Raw genomic sequence first — 21,125 nt, forward strand, 5'->3', positions numbered from 1 at the left:
CGTTTGATTATGAGAGATGCAAATACGGTGGCAGATACTATGGCAAAGATGGCGATAAAGTTACAACTTTCGCATGTGGAGCTTCTTTCACTTTGGGAGGAGTTTAAGAGTAGTCTTAAACAGGACTGTCTTTCTATTTAAGCAGCTCCTTGTTTTGTTTTTTTTTTGTTTAATTTATTTCAGTCACAAAAAAACCATTAATTATGTTAGTAAGGAGTGATCCACGACAGAAAGAGGGATCGAGTGAAAGGATAGGAGATAGCGATGACGTCGGCTCTCGTTATACTTGGAAGAACGGGGAAGTTATGAGCCATGGGATGATGCACTGAAGAAAGAGATTGCGTGAGAGGGCAGTAGATTGCAACGACGTCGGTGATGTTTGGAAGGACCGAAGTTACATGATAAAGAAATAATAGAGGAGTAAAAATGTGCTTCAATTAACGGAGGTAGAGTTTTAATATTTTAAGAAATTATACCATTACCCATCTCAAATAATAAATTACAAAATAACCCAACTATGATTAAGATAATGACCAATTAAAGTGTGACACATCATGAAGGGTAACTTACATGTTATTTTAGAAGGGATTGGGTAGAATTCAGCAATAAAAAAACATCTCAAACGTAACAAAAAGACACATCCAAAATCTCAAAAAAAAGATATCCAAAATCATTTTAGAAAATCTTCAAAATCTAACAAAACAAGACATTAAAAGTTATTAAAAAAAGAACATTCGAAAACTAAGAAAAGAAACATTTAAAACTATTAAAAATAATTCAAAACCTGAAAAAAAAGACCCCTATAAAAACTTCTAAAACATATAAAAAAATGAATCCGAAACATGAGAGAAAGATACATCCAAAACATGTAAAAAAACATCCAAAACTAATAAAGAAAAGGACTTTGAGGTGATGGAAGAAAAGGGAGCGGCGTCACGACAGGACATGAGGAGATGGAGGAAGAGAGAGCGGCTTCGCAACAAGCATGGTTGGAGGAGAGGATGTAGCGTTGCTGCAAGAAGAGTTGGGAAGGGGAGACGCAGTAGGCCGATGACAACAGACGAACTACGAAAGAACAGCGATGTGGCAAGAACGGTTGGAGATAGAGCCGTGACATCAAGGTAAGAAGAGTTGGAGAAGAATGTTGCGACGTGAAGCGTGGAATAGAAGAGCACATGTATTTTAAGAGCAAACCTAATTCTTTAAAATTTAAAATCCAAATTTTTTGAAAAATTGGCACCACCTAGCTACATATAGAATTGGACCTATATTTTCTAAAAAAAAAAAATTAGAGCATTCATTTCCTTTTTTGATGTCTACATCGTTGCAAATTAATTTTGTTCCCGTTAATATTCTAAAATTGTATAACGTTTAAAATGGTGGAGCGACGCCACAATTGCCTCGTTTTGGGGCTTACCTATTTTAATTTGGAAATATAAAAAGGGGCTAAGCTAATTTCTATTATTATTTAACAGAAGAATTATATTATTTTAAAATAATTTTATTAGGGGTTAAAATTTTTTTTGTTACAAAAATTATGTTGTCTTTAAAAAAAAATGGACAGAATTATGTTAAGTGCTTACTCGATTAACTAACTATATTTCATTTAATGCAAAAATAGAAAACAATATTATATTATATATTTAAGAAAAAGCATACGTGAAGCAATAAAGATTATTGTCAAATCCTTTTTTTAAATAAAGTTCAACCAAGTTCTTTTAGTGTCGCACGCGCTTCTTCGCGCTTCTTATCTTCATCTTCTTTTTATATATATATTTAAAAAATTAGAATACAAAAATTTTAATATATAATATTAAAATTTTGGTTTATAGCACTAAAAATTTGGTATTCAATACCAAAATTTTTCAAAAATTACATACCTAAAATATTGTTTTCAACTAATACAATATATAATACATAAATTTTGATATATAATAAAAAAATTTTAATTTAAATTACAAAAATTTTAATATGTAGGACAAAAATTTTTAAAAAATTACATATATAAATTATTGACTCACTTAACTAATAAAAATAAAATATATTTTTAATAAAAAATTGTATTATTTAAAAAATTTTAATACTGCGTTGTATATAAATATTTATGTGTTATGTACAAAATATTATATACTATATCAATAAATTTATGATACGTGTAAAAATTGTTGTGCTGGTTAAAAAATGCATGTACATATAATATCACCGTACTTTAAAGCACTAATCTAAGGTTTTTTTTTATTTATTTAAGCAAAAACTTGTTACTGCTTTCATTTTTGCAGGCACCGCATAAAAAATTGAATTCGAACTTTCTATTTCATTTTCGCAAACTTCAAATCTAAAAATGAATTTGAAATTTTTACCCACGTTTTTGTTGATATGCGAAAATGCTATTTTTTTCTACCATGTTTTCGGAGTCCTTCTTTGCAAAAGCGGCAGCCTTTTTGGCGATGTTTTTACGAGAAACAAACTAATTCATTTTGGTACTTAATGGGTGCGACAACACAGAGTACTAAGTAAATAATGATTATTTTGAACAATATGAATAATTATCAATTAAATAAAAATATATTATATTTTAATTTAATGCTACTAATTAAATTTAAGATTAATTTACTCTTTTAACCCTATTAATTTATATTGTTCATACATTATTTAAAAAAATTATTAATTACTTATATTTTTCCATAGGTATATTTTTGTCTTTGTGTTTAAACTGGTAATAATATATTTTTTATTTAAATAAAAAAAAACCTTAATCTAAAGACTATTGTCTATTATTATTTCATGTAAGATTTTAAATGAAACTATAAATATTTCAAATAGTTTATTTAATTATTTAGCAAATAAAAAATATCAAAATCATTGTCATAAAAAGGTCTTATTCTTTGGTTCATAATAACGTCCATCATTATTATTTATAATAAAAATATTTAATTGATTAATTTTTAATTAAAATCAATAATAAAGTGGTGATTCAATTTTTTTTCTAAATTTGACACGTCACATGCCAATATGCCATGTATATGATATTTTATAATAGAGTAATGCTAGGGAACCAAAAGGATATTAGTCAAAAACCAGCCAAATATTTTTGGATAAATCCAAAATCTCTATGAGTTAATATATATAGATGTTTCTTCTGCTAAGTATCAGAATGTTTCTTTTTCATACTAAATGGATGTTTTTTTATATATTTTTCGAAATTTTTTGTATTGCAAATGTGAATGTCTCTATTTTTTTAAGAATTTTATATTTATTTTTTAAATTTTATAGATATTTAATTATTTTTACTAAAATATAATTAAATGTTTCTTTTGTTAAGTATTAGGATGTTTTTTTATATTAAATGAATATTTTTTGAAGATGGACTATTACTCCCATGTTGTTGTTGTTGTTATTCAGTGGCTCTGTCACTTCCCATATTGCCCCTCCCAAACGCCTTCCAGATCCAATGGCAGTTGAGCCATATGTTCCTCTTCTTCCACTTCGGTCTCAACATCTTCATCGGACAATAGTGGAGTTCCGGCCACGTACACCCTTCCCTCTTCAACCCCACTAACCTCAATGCCACTCACTAGATACACCTCGCCAAACTCAACGGCTTCAACCGCGTCATCCTCACCGACAAGCACCACGACGGTTTTTGCTTGTGGCCTTCCCAATACATACACTAACTACTCTGTCCGCTCCTCTCCCTGGAAGGCCAGCACTGGGGACGTCCTCGCTGACCTCTCCGCCGCCGCCAAACTTGCCGGCGTTGACCTCGGCATCTACCTCTCCCTCTGGGATCGAAGGTGAATTTCGTGTTGAATCAGTTGTCTTGAATGCGCTTGTTGAGGGCGTCACGGAGAGCATGGAAGTCGCCGACGCTTCTAGCAGCATTGGTGAGAGAGAGAGATCTCTGTGTGTGATTGTTGGAGGTGGGTAGGTTAATGTGAAAGAGAAGAGGAAGACTTTTATAGATTTTAATTAGGTTTACTTAATTTAAAATTTAAATAATTATTAATATAAATTAAAATTTGAATCGGGCTTGACCAAAGGGAAGAGAAAGTTTGATTCGGGGTTGATTTTCTTGGTCCGTGATCCTAGGAGCTTTTTTTGAACCATAATCAAAATATGATTTTAATTCATGTGCAATTAATAACAGATATTAAAAATTAATAAAAATTAAATTAATTAAAATTTAAATATAAATTAATGTGATTTTATTTATTTTTTGGTTAGTCACCTTTTAGTTTTATATACTTTTCCTTTATAATAATATTATATATCATCTAGAAAGTCATATTCAGTCTCTTGAAAAATTAGACAATCACATGAAAAATTTAAAAATTTCACTAACATGCCTAACATGAGAAAAAAAAATAAAAAATACAAAAATCAGTTCTTCCAATAAAACTTGTTACAAGATGCAATCTCCTCAGGCTGGTGAAAATCAAACGGCTCCATTACTTGGTCGGTGTAAGCGGCTCAAAGGAGGTGTTCCATCTTTGGCTACTTTTATGTTTCTTCTTCTCATTTTGTTTTATTCTTCTTTTTAAATTTTTTTCTTTTTTTATGTGTTTTTTTTCATTTAAAAATTGTGAAAAATAAAAAAAGATAAACATAGAAAACGTGTATAAGAAATAAAAATACTTAAATCTTTTTACACAAAATACATAAACATATCAATTTTGAATTGGAAGCAAACTCATTGATTGACGATACAAAAAAATTTTAATAATAAGCACAAAATTTTGAAGAAAAACACAAATTATAAACAGAAAACAAATATATAAAATTATTGACGATACAGAAATTTTGTAATGATATACACAAGTTTTTTTTAAAGAAAAAAATTTTAAGAGTAATATAGGAAGTAAACACATAAATTGTTTGACCATAAATACAGAAACTTGTTAAACACAAATTTTTGAAGAGAAATACAAAGAAAACAAACAATTTTTTTCATAATAAACACCTATATTTTGTGATAATAAACCAAAAATTTTTTAAAGGTAATTATTGACAATAAATACAGCAATTTTGTGATGAAAAATATAGAAATATTTTGGCAATAAACACAGATTTTATGACGATAATTCAAGTTACATTTCTAAAAAATTTTTTGAAGAGTAATGCTAGGTAACTAATTTTTTAAGTCAACATTAGTCAATTTCTTTTAATTATTTTGCTTCGCTTAAATTCTAAATCATGAATCATAAACTATTAATTCTATACCCTTAATTACATACACTAAGCCCTAAAATTAGTTAGTATTGACAAACTACAAGTTAGTTCCCTATAATTTTTTTTAACAGGAAAAAAAACGATGGCATAGTGTATGAGGAAAAAAAAATCTTGGATACATATAGTTTTAAAGTTAAAAAAAAAAAGTATAAAAAGAATAAGAATGAAATACGAAATCTCACTTAAATAAATAAGTTAAAATTGATTTCTTGCATGGATTTAAATTTATTTTTATTCATTTACATGCACTTACAATAAATAGTAAATTCGGAACAGTTAAAATAGATTCCATAGGAAAATTGCACGGAGTGATATTCAATTATTCATACATCGCTCAAAATTATTCAAATGAATAATTTATTCACCGAGTATTTTAAGTTCCACATTTATTAAATTATATTGATCTGACAGATGATATTTTGTAAGTTGTTCCTTTACTTTCCTTGTGAGTGACTCTTGTGTTCTTGAAGCATGTAAAATTTTGAAGCATCCTAATTATGATTCTTGAGCAATCAGAAAGTGAAATGCTAATGTATCATAGGATAGGATTGGTGCCATCAAATATTAAAAGCACCTTATATAGCTCCGGGCGCCAGTCGCAAAATACCCCAACAATGTCTCTGGGATTTGATCTTATCCAAATCGAATTGAGCAACAAGAACGACTTCATGTTTATCATCAGCAGCTGCAATTATTTCTCCAGTTGGTCCTGATCAAAGAGATCAAAGAGAAGATTAAACCAAAAAATGACAAGTAGTACTAAGTTATGCCTGCAGCTAAAAAGACTAACATTTTCATAGTCGGATATTTTATGCGCAGAAAAGAGAAGAGCGGGATTACCTGCTATAAAGGAGTTTCCATAAAACGTAATCTCACTATTCCCATGCTCGGTCTCAATTACCTCTTTCCCTATCCTATTTGAAGCTACAAGAGGTACCTGCATTTGTCAAAATTAATCTAGTAAAAAAAATAGTAGCCCTTGGCAAATTATAATTTCACATGCAGAAAAAAGATAAAAAAAAAATTTCTTTTTCTCTTACATTCAGCAAAGCATCTATTGGATTCTTTTGTTTTAAAGGTTCGATGCGACAACTACCTTCAAGACTAGCAGTCGTAAAGAGAAACAGTTGCAAGCATGAAATGCATGCATATATTACATAAATGAGAGATGGGAGAATACGCATCTCATCAGCATGCCCTGTAATTATTAAAATTTATTATACTATAAATTGTAACATATGTGAATATGGGTGGTTAAGTAGTACAAAATCCTACCAAATTAGTCCCAGCATGTCCTTGCATTACACGCTTCCAGTGGTCACGAGAGTCAAGACTCTGGTCTTGTGGTTCAGAACCAATAACAGTGGGATAAAATAAAATCTCTGTACCTTGAAGCGCCATTGCCCGTGCTGCCTCAAAAAACCATTGGTCCCAGCAAATAGCTGACATGAAATAAGAGTTGTCAACTTTATTATCTAATTCCTTCCTTTAGCATAATTTGGTATTAGGAAGAACAATGAAAAATGTAACTTTGAATATTGTTTTAGATAGCTAGTATAAAGCTAAAGTAAAAATTAACATCTTTAGAAAGAAAATTTCAGAGATTCAAAATCCTTCAATAAGTCTTAGAAATCTTCCTATGAAGCGTACATGTAAAATGAACAGAATGTAAACAGTTAATAATCACAATTTCTCACCAACTCCAATCTTTGTAAATTTAGTCTGGAAAACTTGTTATGCAAAACACCAATGTTACAAAATATTCGGTAGTCACAAAAAGAAATAACAAAAACCAAGCTTATCCAAAGCAGAGAAAATTATTACAGGCAATTCCAAACACCCACCTTAAAATCAGTGTCACCGGGATTAAAATAGAACTTTTTCTGGTAACCTATATGGGGATTATTTAATGAGTTAGGACAATTGTACACATACTATATTGCGCATAAATGGTGCATGAAATTGTGATTTACACTTTTCACATCTCCGGTGCCACTAACCAGCAAGTGCACTGGGTCGTCCAAGTAATACCTTATGTGAGTAAGGGTCGATCCCACGGAGATTGTCGGCTTGAAGCAAGCTATGGTTATCTTGTAACTCTTAGTCAGGATATCAATAATAATTCTTAGTTTTATTTGTAAAAATTAAAAGAACATGAAATAAATAATACTTGTTATGCAGTAATGGAGAACAGGTTGAGGTTTCGGAGATGCTCTTCCCTCTGAGTTTCTGCTTTCCTACTGCCTTCTTCTTCAAACATGCCTGGCTCCTTCTATGGCAAGCTTTATGTTGGTGGATCACCGTTGTGAATGACTACCATCCGTCCTCTCAGTGAAAACATGTCCGCTACGGTTTTCCGCATGGCTAATCATCTGTCGGTTCTCACTTGTGTTAGAATAAGATCCATTGATCTTTTTGCACACTGTCACTGCGCCCAACAGTTGCCAGTTTGAAGCTCGTCACAGTTATCCCTTCCTAGATCCTACTTGGAATACCACAGACAAGGTTTAGACTTTCTGGATCTCAGGAATGCTGCCAATTGATTCTAGCCTCTACCACGAAGGTTCTGATCTCACAGAATTGAATGCTTTGTTGTTAGGAGAGGCAATCAAACTTGTGACTCAAGAGCCCAAGAGATACACACTCAAGCTGTTGCAGGTAGAACGGAAGTGGTTGTCAGGCACGCGTTCATAAGTTGAGAATGGTGATGAGTGTCACGGATCATCACATTCATCACATTGAAGTACGAGTGAATATCTTAGAACAGAAGCAAGCGCGATTGAATAGAAAACAGTAGTAATTGCATTAATTCATCGAGACACAGTAGAGTTCCTCACCCCCAACCATGGTGTTTAGAGACTCATGCCGTCAAAGGTATAATAAGGAATGTAAAAATGTCATAAGTTCAAAATGAATCTCTCAAAGTAGTTTTTATACTAAACTAGTGACCTAAGTTTACAAAGAATGAGTAACTAGATGCAGAGAGTGCAAAAATCTACTTCCATGGCCCACTTGGTGAGTGTTTGGGCTGAGCTTCCTAGCTTTCACGTACTTGTGCTATTCCTGTTGTTAAACGTCAGTTTTGGTGCCAGTTTGGGCATTTAACTCCAGCTTTGGTGCCAGTTCTGGCGTTTTACACCAGAAAAAGGTCTCTGACCAGCGTTTTGATGCCAGTTTGGGCCATCAAATCTCGGGCAAAGTATGGACTATTATACATTGCTGAAAAGCCCAAGATGTTTACTTTCCAAAGCAATTGAGAGCGTGCCAATTGGGCTTTATTAGCTCCATAAAATCCATTTTGCGTGCAGGAGGGTCAGAATCCAACAACATCTGCAGTCCTTTTTCAGCCTCTGAATCAGATTTTTGCTCAAGTCCCTCAATTTCAGCAAGAAAATACCTGAAATCACAGAAAAACACACAAAGTCATAGTAAAGTCCAAAAATGTGATTTTTGCATAAAAACTACTAAAAATATAATAAAAAGTGAGTAAAACATGCTAAAAACTATGTGAAAATATTACCAAAAAGCGTATAATTTATCTGCTCATCACAACACCAAACTTAAACTATTGCTTGTCCCCAAGAAACTAGACAAATAAAATAGGATAAAAAGAAGAAGGCTATGGTGCAATAACATCTCAGAGTCTTTAATGAAGCTCAAATTCAAATTAGATGAGCGGGGTTTAGAGCTTTTTGCTTCTGAATAGTTTTGGCATCTCAATTTATCCTTTGAAGTTCAGAATGAGTTGGCATCCATAAGAACTCAGAATTCAGATAGTGTCATTGATCCTCCTAGTTAAATATGTTGATTTTTGAACACAGCTACTTATGAGTCTTGGCTGTTACCCTAAGCATCTCCAGTATTACCACCGGATACAGAAATGCCACAGACACATAATTGAGTGAACCTTTTCAGATTGTGACTCAGCTTTGCTAGAGTCCCCAGTTAGAGGTGTCCAGAGTTCTTAAGAACACTCTTTATGCTTTGGATCACGACTTTAACCACTTAGTCTCAAGCTTGTTACTTGGACCTTCATGCCACAAGTACACGGTTAGGGACAGCTTGATTTAGCCGCTTAGGCCAGGATTTTATTTCCTTGGGCCCTCCTATCCACTGATACTCAAAGCCTTGGATCCATCTCACCCTTGCCTTTTAGTTTAAAGGGTTACTTGGCTTTTTCTGCTTGCTTTTTCTTTTTCTTTCTCCAATCTTTTTTTTTCACTGCTTTTTCTTGCTTCAAGAATCAATTCTATGATTTTTCAGATTATCAATAACATTTCTCTTTGTTCATTATTCTTTCAAGAGCCAACAATTTTAACATTTATAAACTTCACTATAAAAAATATGCACTGTTCAAGCATTCATTCAGAGAACTAAAGTAATGCCACCACATATAAATAATTTGATTTTTCTTATTTTGTACTCAAAATATTTGTACCCTTGCTCTTCTAAAAAAAAAAATCTGCTATTTTATTCATGTTTGATGATGATAAGAAAATTAAATTATACCCAAATTGGTAAAAATAATACTAATGCTTATGCAATTATAATACTAATAATCATGCAATCCTAATACTAATGCTTATGCAATTTTTAATATAGGTTTCTGGTACACGAAATCGGAGTTCACACTTTTCTCACAACTCCGCGCAGCTGACTAGCAAGTGCACTGGGTCGTCCAAGTAATACCTTACGTGAGTAAGGGTCGATCCCACGGAGATTGTCGGCTTAAATCAAGCTATGGTTATCTTGTAAATCTCAGTCAGGCAGATTCAAATGGTTATCGGGTTTTGATAATTAAAAGAAAAATAAGACATAAAATAAGATAGAAATACTCATGTAATTCATTGGTGGGAATTTCAGATAAGTGTATGGAGATGCTTTATTCTTTCTGAATCTCTGCTTTCCTACTGCCTTCATCCAGTCATGCGTACTCCCTTCCATGGTAAGCTGTATGTTGGGGTGATCACCGTTGTCAATGGCTACCGTCCGTCCTCTTAGTGAAAATGGTCCAGCTACGGGTTACGTAGGGCTAATCATTTGTCGGTTCTCAATCGTGTTGGAATAAGATTCATTGATCCTTTTGCGCACTGTCACTGTGCCCAGCACTCACGAGTTTGAAGCTCATTATAGTCATCCCATCCCAGATACTACTCAGAATACCACAGACAAGGTTTAGACTTTCCGGATCTCAAGAATGCTGCCAATTGATTCTAGCTTATACCACAAAGACTCTGATCGCATGGAATGGAAGGCTCTGTTGTCAGGAGAGGCAACCATTCATCGTGAACCATGAGGCCAAGAGATATACATTCAAGCTTGTTTTCAGGTAGAACAGAAGTGGTTGCCAAGCACGCGTTCATAAGTGAGAATGGTAATGAGTGTCATTTGATCATCATATTCATAATTTTGAAGTGCGAGTGGATATCTTAGAACAAGAATAAGCTTGAATTGAATAGAAAATAGTAGTAATTACATTAATTCATGAGGAATAGCAGACCTCCACACCTTAATCCATGATGTGTAGAAATTCCACCGTTGAAAATACATAAGAACAAGGTCTAGGCATGGCCTCCCAAATAACATGAAACAATCGAAAATGGGTTCAAAGACCTGATCCCAAGATCAAAGATGATCAAGAGATGAAAATACAATAGTAAAAGGTCTTATTTATAATGAACTAGTAACCTAGGATTTACAGAAATAAGTAAATGATGTAGAAATCTACTTTTCGGGGCCCACTTGGTGTGTGCTTGGGCTGAGCATTGAAGCTTCTATGTGCATAGGCTTTTCTTGGAGTTAAACGCCAGCTCTGGTGCCAGTTTGGGCGTTTAACTCTAGCTTTTATGCCAATTCTGGCGTTTAACGCCAGAAAAGGGTCTCTGACCGGCGTTTTGACCCCAGTTTGGGCCATCAAATCCTAGGCAAAGTATGAACTATTAAACATTGCTGGAAAGCCCAAGATATCTACTTTCCAACGCAATTGAGAGCGCGCCAATTGGGCTTTTGTAGCTCCAGAAAATCCATTTCGAGTGCAGAGAGGTCAGAATCCAACAGCATCTGCAGTCCTTTTTCAGCCTTTGAATAAGATTTTTGCTCAGGTCCCTCAATTTCAGCCAGAAAATACCTGAAATCACAGAAAAACACACAAACTCATAGTAAAGTCCAGAAATGTGAGTTTTGCATAAAAACTAATAATGATATTCTAAAAACTAACTAAATCATACTAAAAACTACCTAAAAACAATGCCAAAAAGCGTATAAATTATCCGCTCATCACAACACCAAACTGAAATTGTTGCTTGTTCCCAAGCAACTGAAAACAAAATAGAATAAAAAGAAGAGAATATACAATGAATCTCACAATATCAATGAAACTTAGTCCCAATAAGATGAGTGGGGCTAGTAGTTTTTTGCTTCTAAACAGTTTTGGCATCTCTTTTTATCCTTTGAAATTCAGAATGATTGGCATCTATAGGAACTCAGAATTTAGATAGTGTTATTGATTCTCCTAATTTATTATGTTGATTCTTGAATATAGCTACTTTATGAGTCTTGGTCGTGACCCTAAGCACTTTATTTTCCAGTATTACCACCGGATACATAAATGCCACAGACACATAACTGGGTGAACCTTTTTAGATTGTGACTCAGCTTTGCTAAAGTCCCCAGTTAGAGGTGTCCAGAGTTCTTAAGCACACTCTTTTACTTTGGATCACGACTTTAACCACTCAGTCTCAAGCTTTTCACTTGGACCTGCATGCCACAAGCATATCGCTAGGGACAACTTGATTCAGCCGCTTAGGGCAGGATTTTATTTCTTTGGGCCCTCCCATCCATTAATGCCCAAAGCCTTGGATCCTCTTTATCTTGCCTTTTGGTTTAAAGGGCTATTGGATTTTTCTTTTTCTTTATTTTTTTGCCATTTTTTTTCGCAAGCTTTTTCCCTTTCACTGCTTTTTCTTGCTTCAAGAATCAATTTTATGATTTTTTCAGATTATCAATAACATTTTTCTTTGTTCATCATTCTTTCAAGAGCCAACAATTTTAACATTCATAAACTTCACTATAAAAAATATGCACTGTTCAAGCATTCATTCAGAAAAACAAAAAGTATTGCCACCACATCAAAATAATTAAACTAATTTCAAGATAAAATTTGAAATTCATGTACTTCTTGTTCTTTTGTAATTAGGAACATTTTTCATTTAAGAAAGGTGAAGGATTCATGGAATTATTCATAGCTTTAAGACATAGACACTAGACATTAATGATCATGTAATAAAGACATAAACATAGACAAACATAAAGTATAAAAATAAAAAAACAGAAAGATAAGAACAAGGAAATCAAAGAACGGGTCCATCTTAGTGATGGCGGCTAGTTCTTCCTCTTGAAGATCCAATGGAACGCCTGAGCTCCTCTATGTCTCTTCCTTGCCTTTGTTGCTCTTCCCTCATGGCTATTTGATCCTCTCTAATTTCATGGAGAATAATGGAGTGCTCTTGGCGCTCCATCCTTAGTTGCTCCATATTGGAACTCAAATCTCCCAAAGAGGTGTTGAGTTGCTCCCAATAGTTGTGTGGAGGAAAATACATCCCTTGAGGCATCTCAGAGATTTCTTGATGAGGGACTTCCTCATGCTCTTGTTGAGGTCCATGAGTGGGCTCTCTTATTTGCTCCATCATCTTTCTAGTGATGGGCTTGTCCTCTTCAATGAGGGTGTCTTCCTCTATGACAATTCCAGCTAAACTGCATAGGTGACAAATAATATGAGGAAAGGCTAACCTTGCCAAAGTGGAGGGCTTGTCATCCACTTTGTACAGTTCTAGAGGTATGATCTCATGAACTTCCAGTTTCTCTCTAATCATGATACTATGGATCATGATAGCCCGATCTACAGTCACTTCAGATTGGTTGCTAGTAGGAAAGATGGAGCGTTGGATGAATTCCAACCATACTCTAACCATGGGTTTAAGGTCATGCCTTCTCAATTGAATCGGCTTGCCTTTGGAGTCTCTTTTCCACTGAGCTCCTTCCACACATGTGTCCATGAGGACTTGGTTCAACCTTTGATCAAAGTTGACCTTTCTAGTGTAGGGGAGTACATCTACTTGCATCATTGGCAAGTTGAATGCCAACCTCACATTTTCCGGACTGAAATCTAAGTATTTCTCTCGAACCATTGTAAGCCAATTCTTTGGGTTTGGGTTCACACTTTGATCATGGTTCTTGGTGATCCATGCATTGGCATAGAACTCTTGAACCATTAAGATTCTGACTTGTTGAATGGGGTTGGTGAGAACTTCCCAACCTCTTTTTCGAATCTCATGTCGGATCTCTGGATACTCATTCCTTTTGAGCATGAAAGGGACCTCAGAGATCACCTTCTTCTTGGCCACAACTTCATAGAAGTGGTCTTGATGGACCTTTGGGATGAATCTCTCCATCTCCCATGACTCAGAGGTGGAAGCTTTTGGCTTTCCTTTCCTCTTTCTAGAGGTTTCTACAGCCTTAGGTGCCATAAACAATTATGGAAACACAAAAAGCAATGCTTTTTCCACACCAAAATTAAAAGGTTTGCTCGTCCTCGAGCAAAGAAAGAAATAAGGGAGGAGAAGAAAAAGAAAATAGAGGAGATTGAGAGGTTTGAACGGTTCGGCCAAGTGGGGAAAGAAGTGTTTAAGATGTGTGAAAATGAAGGAGGGGTGAGGGGTTTATATAGAAGTGGAGAGAGGGGTAGGGTTCGTGTATTAGGGTTGGGTTTGGGAGGGAAAGGATGTGAATTTGAATGTTGAGGTAGGTGGGGTTTTTGGGGAAGAGTGGATGGAGGTGATTGGTGAAGGGTATTTGGGGAAGGGTGTTATTGGAATGTGTGAAGAAGAGAGAGAGTGGGTTGAGGTAGGTGGGGATCCTGTGGGGTCCATGATGATTAGATTTTTGATGGTTTAGAATTTCACAAATGAATTCTCGTTGCAAGTATAGTTCCTAAACCAAATAATAATCTTTTCATACAAAAAGTTGTTTGTCACTAAAATAAACCCCTAAATTTATAAACCGAAGTATTGAAACCTTGTGTTGTTCTCCCTAGGAATTACAATAAAGTGTCTTGTTATATGTTGTGAGTTATTTTGGGGTTTTTGAGATTTTAGACAAGAGATATAAATGGCAAAGAAAATAAACTAACAACTAATAAAGCTCTTGGCAAGATATGAGAACTAGAAGTCCTATCCTAGTTATCCTCCTCAATTATGATAACAAATTGTCCATTACTCCTACATAGTTAACCTCTAACCATGGAGGAAAGTTGATAAGCGGATAATTTATACGCTTTTTGGCATTGTTTTTAGTATGTTTTTAGTATGTTTTAGTTAGTTTTTATTATATTTTTATTAGTTTTTAGTTAAAATTCACTTTTCTGGACTTTACTATGAGTTTGTGTATTTTTCTGTGATTTTAGATATTTTCTGGCTGAAATTGAGGGACCTGAGCAAAAATCTAATTTAGAGGCTGAAAAGGACTGCAGATGCTGTTGGATTCTGACCTCCTTGCACTCGAAGTGGATTTTCTGGAGCTACAAAAGTCCAATTGATGCGTTCTTAATTGCGTTGGAAAGTAGACATCCTGGGCTTTCCAGAAATATATAATAATCCATACTTTTCCTGAGATTTGATGGCCCAAATCGGCGTTTCAAATCAGCTCAAGACTGCCCAGCGTTAAACGCCGGAACTGGCACAAGAATGGGAGTTAAACGCCCAAACTGGCACAAAAGCTGGCGTTTAACTCCAAGAAAAGTCTCTACACATGAAAGCTTCAATGCTCAGCCCAAACACACACCAAGTGAGCCCGAAAGTGGATTTTTATGTCATTTACTCATTTTTGTAAACCCTAAGCTACTAGTTATCTACAAATAGGACCTTTTACTATTGTATTTTGACATCCTGAAATCTTTTGATCACTTGAGATCTTAGGATCATCTTTGGACGTCTAGTTCTTAGATTATTGGAGGCTGGCCATTCAGCCATGCCTGGACCTTGTTCTTATGTATTTTCAACGGTGGAGTTTCTACACACCATAGATTAAGATGTGGAGCTCTGCTGTACCTCGAGTATCAATGCAATTACTATTGTTCTTCTATTCAATTCAGCTTATTCTTGTTCTAAGATATCACTTGTTCCTCAACTTGATGAATGTGATGATCCGTGACACTCATCATTCTCACCTATGAACGTGTGCCTGACAACCACCTCCGTTCTACCTTCGATTGAGTGGATATCTCTTGGATCCCTTAATTTGAATCTTCGTGGTATAAGCTAGAATTGATGGCGGCATTCAAGAGAATTCAGAAGGTCTAAACCTTGTCTGTGGTATTCTAAGTAGGATTCAAGGATTGAATGACTGTGACGAGCTTCAAACTCGCGATTGTGGGGCGTTAGTGACAGACGCAAAAGAATCACTAGATTCTATTCCGACATGATCGAGAACCGACAGATGAATAGCCGTGCTGTGACAGAGCGCGTTGAACATTTTCACTGAGAGGACGGGACTGTAGCCATTGACAACGGTGATGCCCAACATACAGCTTGCCATGGAAAGGAGTAAGAAGGATTGGATGAAGACAGTAGGAAAGCAGAGAGACGGAAGGGACAAAGCATCTCCATACGCTTATCTGAAATTCTCACCAATGAATTACATAAGTATCTCTATCTTTACTTTATGTTTTATTTATCTTTTAATCATTAATCCTCCATAACCATTTGAATCCGCCTGACTGAGATTTACAAGATGACCATAGCTTGCTTCATACCAACAATCTCCGTGGGATTGACCCTTACTCGCGTAAGGTTTATTACTTGGACGACCCAGTGCACTTGCTGGTTAGTTGTGCGAAGTTGTGATAAAGAGTTGAGATTGCAATTGAGCATACCATGTTGATGGCGCCATTGATGATCACAATTTCGTGCACCAAAAGTCAAGTGGATGAATCAATTTGATTTCTCAAGTCCTAATCAACTCCTAAAGGAAAAACTAGCTTTAGAGGCATTCAAATCAATTAGCAACTTCTAATTACCAATCAACAAAGGAATTAGATAACTTAAGAGTCACTAATTACTCAACCAAGGCCAAGAGGAACAAAACCTACACTAAAATCCAACCAAGCATTTCATCAAACACTTGGAAGGTTCAAAAGAAAAGCATAGTAAATTGATAACAAGAATAAAATCTAACAACAATTATGGAAAAGAATTAACAACAACAATCAAAAGAAACACATTTATTATGAATTACTTTGATTGAATTGAAAGAGAGTAGAAGAAACAAAAGTAGATCTACAACAAAACACAAAAACAACATAAAAGAGATTACAACAAAAGAGTGGAAAAAGAATGAATATAACTACAAGGAATTGAGAAGCTAGAAGTAGAAGAAGATGAATCTAAATCTAGATCTAAGAACTAAACCTAATCCTAATCCTAATTCTAGAGAAAAGTGAGAGCTTCTCTCTCTAAAACTACTTCTAACTAATCTTAATGAGTGTGAATGAATGGAATCCCCCTTTGCTGTTCAATCCTTGGCTTTAAATAGCAGTTTAGGTGCCAAAGTTAGTTGGGATTGGGCCCCACAACCCTTCTGAATTTGCTGGCCACGTTTTCATTAAAAAATCATAAACCAGCACCGACGCGTACGCGCATAGCATGCGTACGCATCCATGGGGTGATTCACAATGCGCGCGTAAGCGCCAGGTGTGCGCGCGCGTCCATGGGCGAGTTCAATTCTTTGGCTTTTTCCATGATTTCTCCACTTTGCATGCTTTCCTCTTCACTCCTTTGTTCCATTCCTAGCCTTTTCAATCTGAAATCACTAACAAACACATCAAGGCATCTAGTGGAATCAAAGGGAGATTAAAATCATCAAGTTAAAGGCCTAAAAAGCATGTTTTCACATCTAAGCACAAATAAGGAGACAATCACAAAATCATGCTAATTCATTGAATAAATGTGGGTAAAAGGTGTTAAAATCTCCTAAAATCAATACAAGATAAACCCTACAAATGGGGTTTATCAGTCCACAGATCCTGAGGTGTCAAGGATTTCTCATCCCTACACCATTCTAGCGTGTAAACGCCCTCTGAGTGCTAATCCTGGCGTTAAATGCCAGATTGCTGCCCATTTATGGCGTTTAACGCCAGCTTTTCTTCCCTTTCTGGCATTGAACGCCAACTTGGAGCCCTTTTCTGGTGTTAAATGCCAGTCTGGTGCCCTTTTCTAGCGTTAAATGCCCAGAATGGTGCCAGACTGGGCATTTAACGCCCATTCTGCTACCCTTACTGGCGTTTAAATGCCAGTAAGCTCCTCTTCCAGGGTGTGCTGTTTTTAATGCTATTTTTGAGTTTGCTTTGATTTTTGCAGTTGTTTTTGTGACTCCGCATGATCATCAACCTAAAGAACACATAAAATAACAATGGAAATTTAACATAGATAAATAAAAATTGGGTTGCCTCTTAATAAGCGCTTCTTTAATGTCAATAGCTTGACAGTGAGCTCTTTTGGAACTTCACAGATGTTCAGAGCTTGGTTGGGGTCTCCCAACACCAAACTTAGAGTTTGAATGTGGGGGCTCTGTTTGACTCTTTATTGAGAGAAGCTTTTCATACTTCTTCTCCATGTGTACAGAAGGAGATCCTTGAGCCTTAAACACAAGGTAGTCCTCATTCACTTGAAGGACCAACTCTCCTGTGTCAACATCAATCATAGCTCTTACTGTGACTAGGAAGGGTCTGCCAAGGATGATGGATTCATCCTCATCCTTCCCAGTGTCTAGGATTATGAAATCAGCAGGGATGTAAAGGCCTTCAACCTTTACCAAGACATCCTCTACACGTCCATAAGCCTGTTTCTTTGATTTGTCTGCCATCTCTAGTGAGATTCTTGCAGCTTGTACCTCAAAGATTTCTAGTTTCTCTACTACAGGGAATGGCATGAGGTTTATGCCTGACCCCATGTCACACAGAGCCTTCTCAAAGGTCATGGTGCCCATGGTGCAAGGTATTAAGAACCTTCCGGGGTCCGGTTTCTTTTGAGGTATCTTCACCTGAGCCAAGGCGTTTAGTTCATTAATGAGCAATGGAGGTTCATCCTCCCAAGTCTCATTACCAAATAACTTGGCATTCAGCTTCATGATTGCTCTAAGGTACTTAGCAACTTGTTCTTCAGTAATATCTTCTTCCTCTTCAGAGGAAGGATATTCATCAGAGCTCATGAATAGAAGAGGTAGGTTTAATGGAATCTATATGGTCTCTGTATGAGCCTCAGATTCCCTTGGTTCCCCAAAGTAGAACTTCTTTTCATTCAGAGGACATCCCATGAGGTTTTTCTCACTGGGAATCACATCCTCCTCACTCTCTCCAGGTTCGGCCATGTTGGTAATGGTGATGGCCTTGCACTCTCTCTTGGTATTTTCTTCTGTATTGCTAGGGAGAGTACTAGGAGGAGTTTCAGTAACCTGTTTACTCAGCTGACCCACTTGTACCTCCAAATTTCTAATGGAGGATCTTGTTTCATTCATGAAACTTAGTGTGGTCTTAGATAGATCAGAGACATTGCTTGCTAAGCTAGAGAAGCTCTGCTCAAAATTCTCTGTCTGTTGCTAAGAAGATGATGGAAAAGGTTTGCTATTGCCAAACCTATTTCTCCCACCATTATTGTTATTGAAGCCTTGTTAAGGCTTCTGTTGATCCTTCCATGAGAAATTTGGGGGATTCCTCCATGAAGAATTGTAGGTGTTTCCATAGGGTTCTCCCATGTAATTCACCTCTTCCATTGCAGGATTCTCAAGGTCATAAGCTTCTTGATAAACCACTATTTTATGATTTATATTGTGTTTAATTGTGTGGTTTTATCAAGTCTTCACCCACTTATTCATATGATTTGCATGTATTTACAATTCCTTCCTAAAAATGTTCTATGATTGAAAACTTGCTTCCTAAAGATCTTTTAATTGTATATTTTTATTCTCCTTCATACCATTCGATGTCGTGATTTGTGTGTTAAGTGTTTCAGGGTTCATAGGGTAGGTGATGTGTGGAAAACGATCCAACACAAAACTCACCGGCAAGTGTACCGAGTCACATCAAGTAATAAAACTCACGGGAGTGAGGTCGATCCCACAGGGATTGAAGGATTGAGCAATTTTAGTTTAGTGGTTGATTTAGTCAAGCGAATCAAGTATTGGTTGAGTGATTTTGTATCCAACAGTAAGTAAATAGCAGAAATTATAAAGGGAGAGGGGTGAATTACAGAAATTAAAGAGAACTGAAAGTAAAAGAGCTGAATCTTAAAGAACAAGAAATTAAATGACTGAAACTTAAAGTGCAAGAAATATAAATTGCAGTAACTTAAAGTGCAAGAAATATAAATTGCTTGAATGGAAAAGGGATTTGAGGACTGGGATTTCAGAATTCAAGCAAGGGAAATTAAATTGCAACAATTATCAAAGCAAGAGATGATTTGAATTCTGTTAGATCTCAAACAGAAAGGGAAATTAAATTGCAGCAGGGGTTCACAGAAGAACCAAAAGGAAAATGAGATCTCAGGGCTCCAGAGACTAGATAGCAAAGTCTAGATCTCAATTGCCTTCCCAGATCCAAGTTCACAAAGCAATTAACAAGAAATTAAAGAAGAAGCAGCAAAGAAAATGTAATTGAACTCAATTATGCAGCAAGGAAATTAAAGAGATCTTGAATGGAGATTGAGATAGAAATTCCTCAATTCTTCACACCCAAGACTCAAACAAGAAAAGTAAAAATGCTCAAGCAAGAACGAGGAAGAAGAGATCAATTCTCCTCCCCAATTCTCTCAAATCTCAGTTCCTAACTCTCAATGAAGTCTCAAACTTAAAAATCAAAAGAAGGCTCAAAAGTCAAAAGTAAAGGGAAGCTCCCTAATTACATCAAACTATCTCCTATTTATACACTTTCTATTCTTGGATTTTGGTATTTAGATGGGCTTTTGATTTGGTGAAGAAATGAATTAAATTGGATTTTTAATCCAATTTTCAGCCCATGAGAAAAGTGGCGTCCAGGAGGCTGCCTTGCCCTTGTGGAGGGCAGGGCAGGAAATGGTGCGTGCGGCCCTTGTTGCGTGCGTGCTTGGTGTGTGTGGTGCTGCAGGATGCTGCCCTGCCCTTGTGGAGGGCAGGGCAGAGTTTTCTTGGTGCGCCAGATTCTGCTGCCCGCGCGTGCTGCTGCTGGCCGAGAGTTCAAGTCCTGGCCGTGCCAAGATGCTGCGCCATGCACCAAGAAATGCTGCCCTGCCCTTGTGGAGGGCAGGGCAATGTGCCAAAGGTGAAGTCCCATGTTCGATACTCGGTGGAGGCACATGTTGCTCCTTTTTCCTTGGTTTTCTTGGCACCAAAGTCATGCTTAGTTACTTGTTTCCTCATGGTGCCGTGTTCGATTCATGGAGAATGAAAGCAAACCACTTTTTGCTTGATTTTATTGTGCTTGAGTGCTACTCCTTTCCTCTTTGTGCTTGGGTTCGAAACCCATAGGAAGCATTATGAAGCAATTTCCTTTGAATTTTTCTTGGGTGAAGCCCGATATTGCTCTTGAGGAGGGCAGGGCAGAGTTTTTGCTCTCTTTGATCCTTAGCATCAAATTGTGCTCCGCCCTTGTTGTGGGCAGGGCAACGTTGCTTTTCAAGGCTTGATTCATTATGTTGCTCTCCTGGAGGGCAGTGTGCCCTTGTGGAGGGCAATGTTTGCTTCCTCCTTCTATGCGCCACACTTCTTATCTCTTGGGCCACGCTTTCTTAAGCCACGCTTCCTCTTTCCTTCTTTTCTTCACCTTCAAATAATCAAAACAACCAATCAAAGTATCACTAAATTTACAAGGCTTA

The 21,125-nt window shown here is 36.1% G+C and overlaps 1 pseudogene; it reads right to left on the reverse strand.

The window, feature by feature from the left end:
- Positions 1 to 5,651: 5,651 nt before the first annotated feature.
- The window catches only part of LOC112794940 (N-carbamoylputrescine amidase-like), a 64,031-nt pseudogene continuing 48,557 nt past the window's right edge, over positions 5,652 to 21,125 (reverse strand).

This window comes from Arachis hypogaea, chromosome 4 (genome assembly GCF_003086295.3).
Source record: "Arachis hypogaea cultivar Tifrunner chromosome 4, arahy.Tifrunner.gnm2.J5K5, whole genome shotgun sequence".
Classification (NCBI taxonomy): Eukaryota; Viridiplantae; Streptophyta; class Magnoliopsida; order Fabales; family Fabaceae; genus Arachis; species Arachis hypogaea.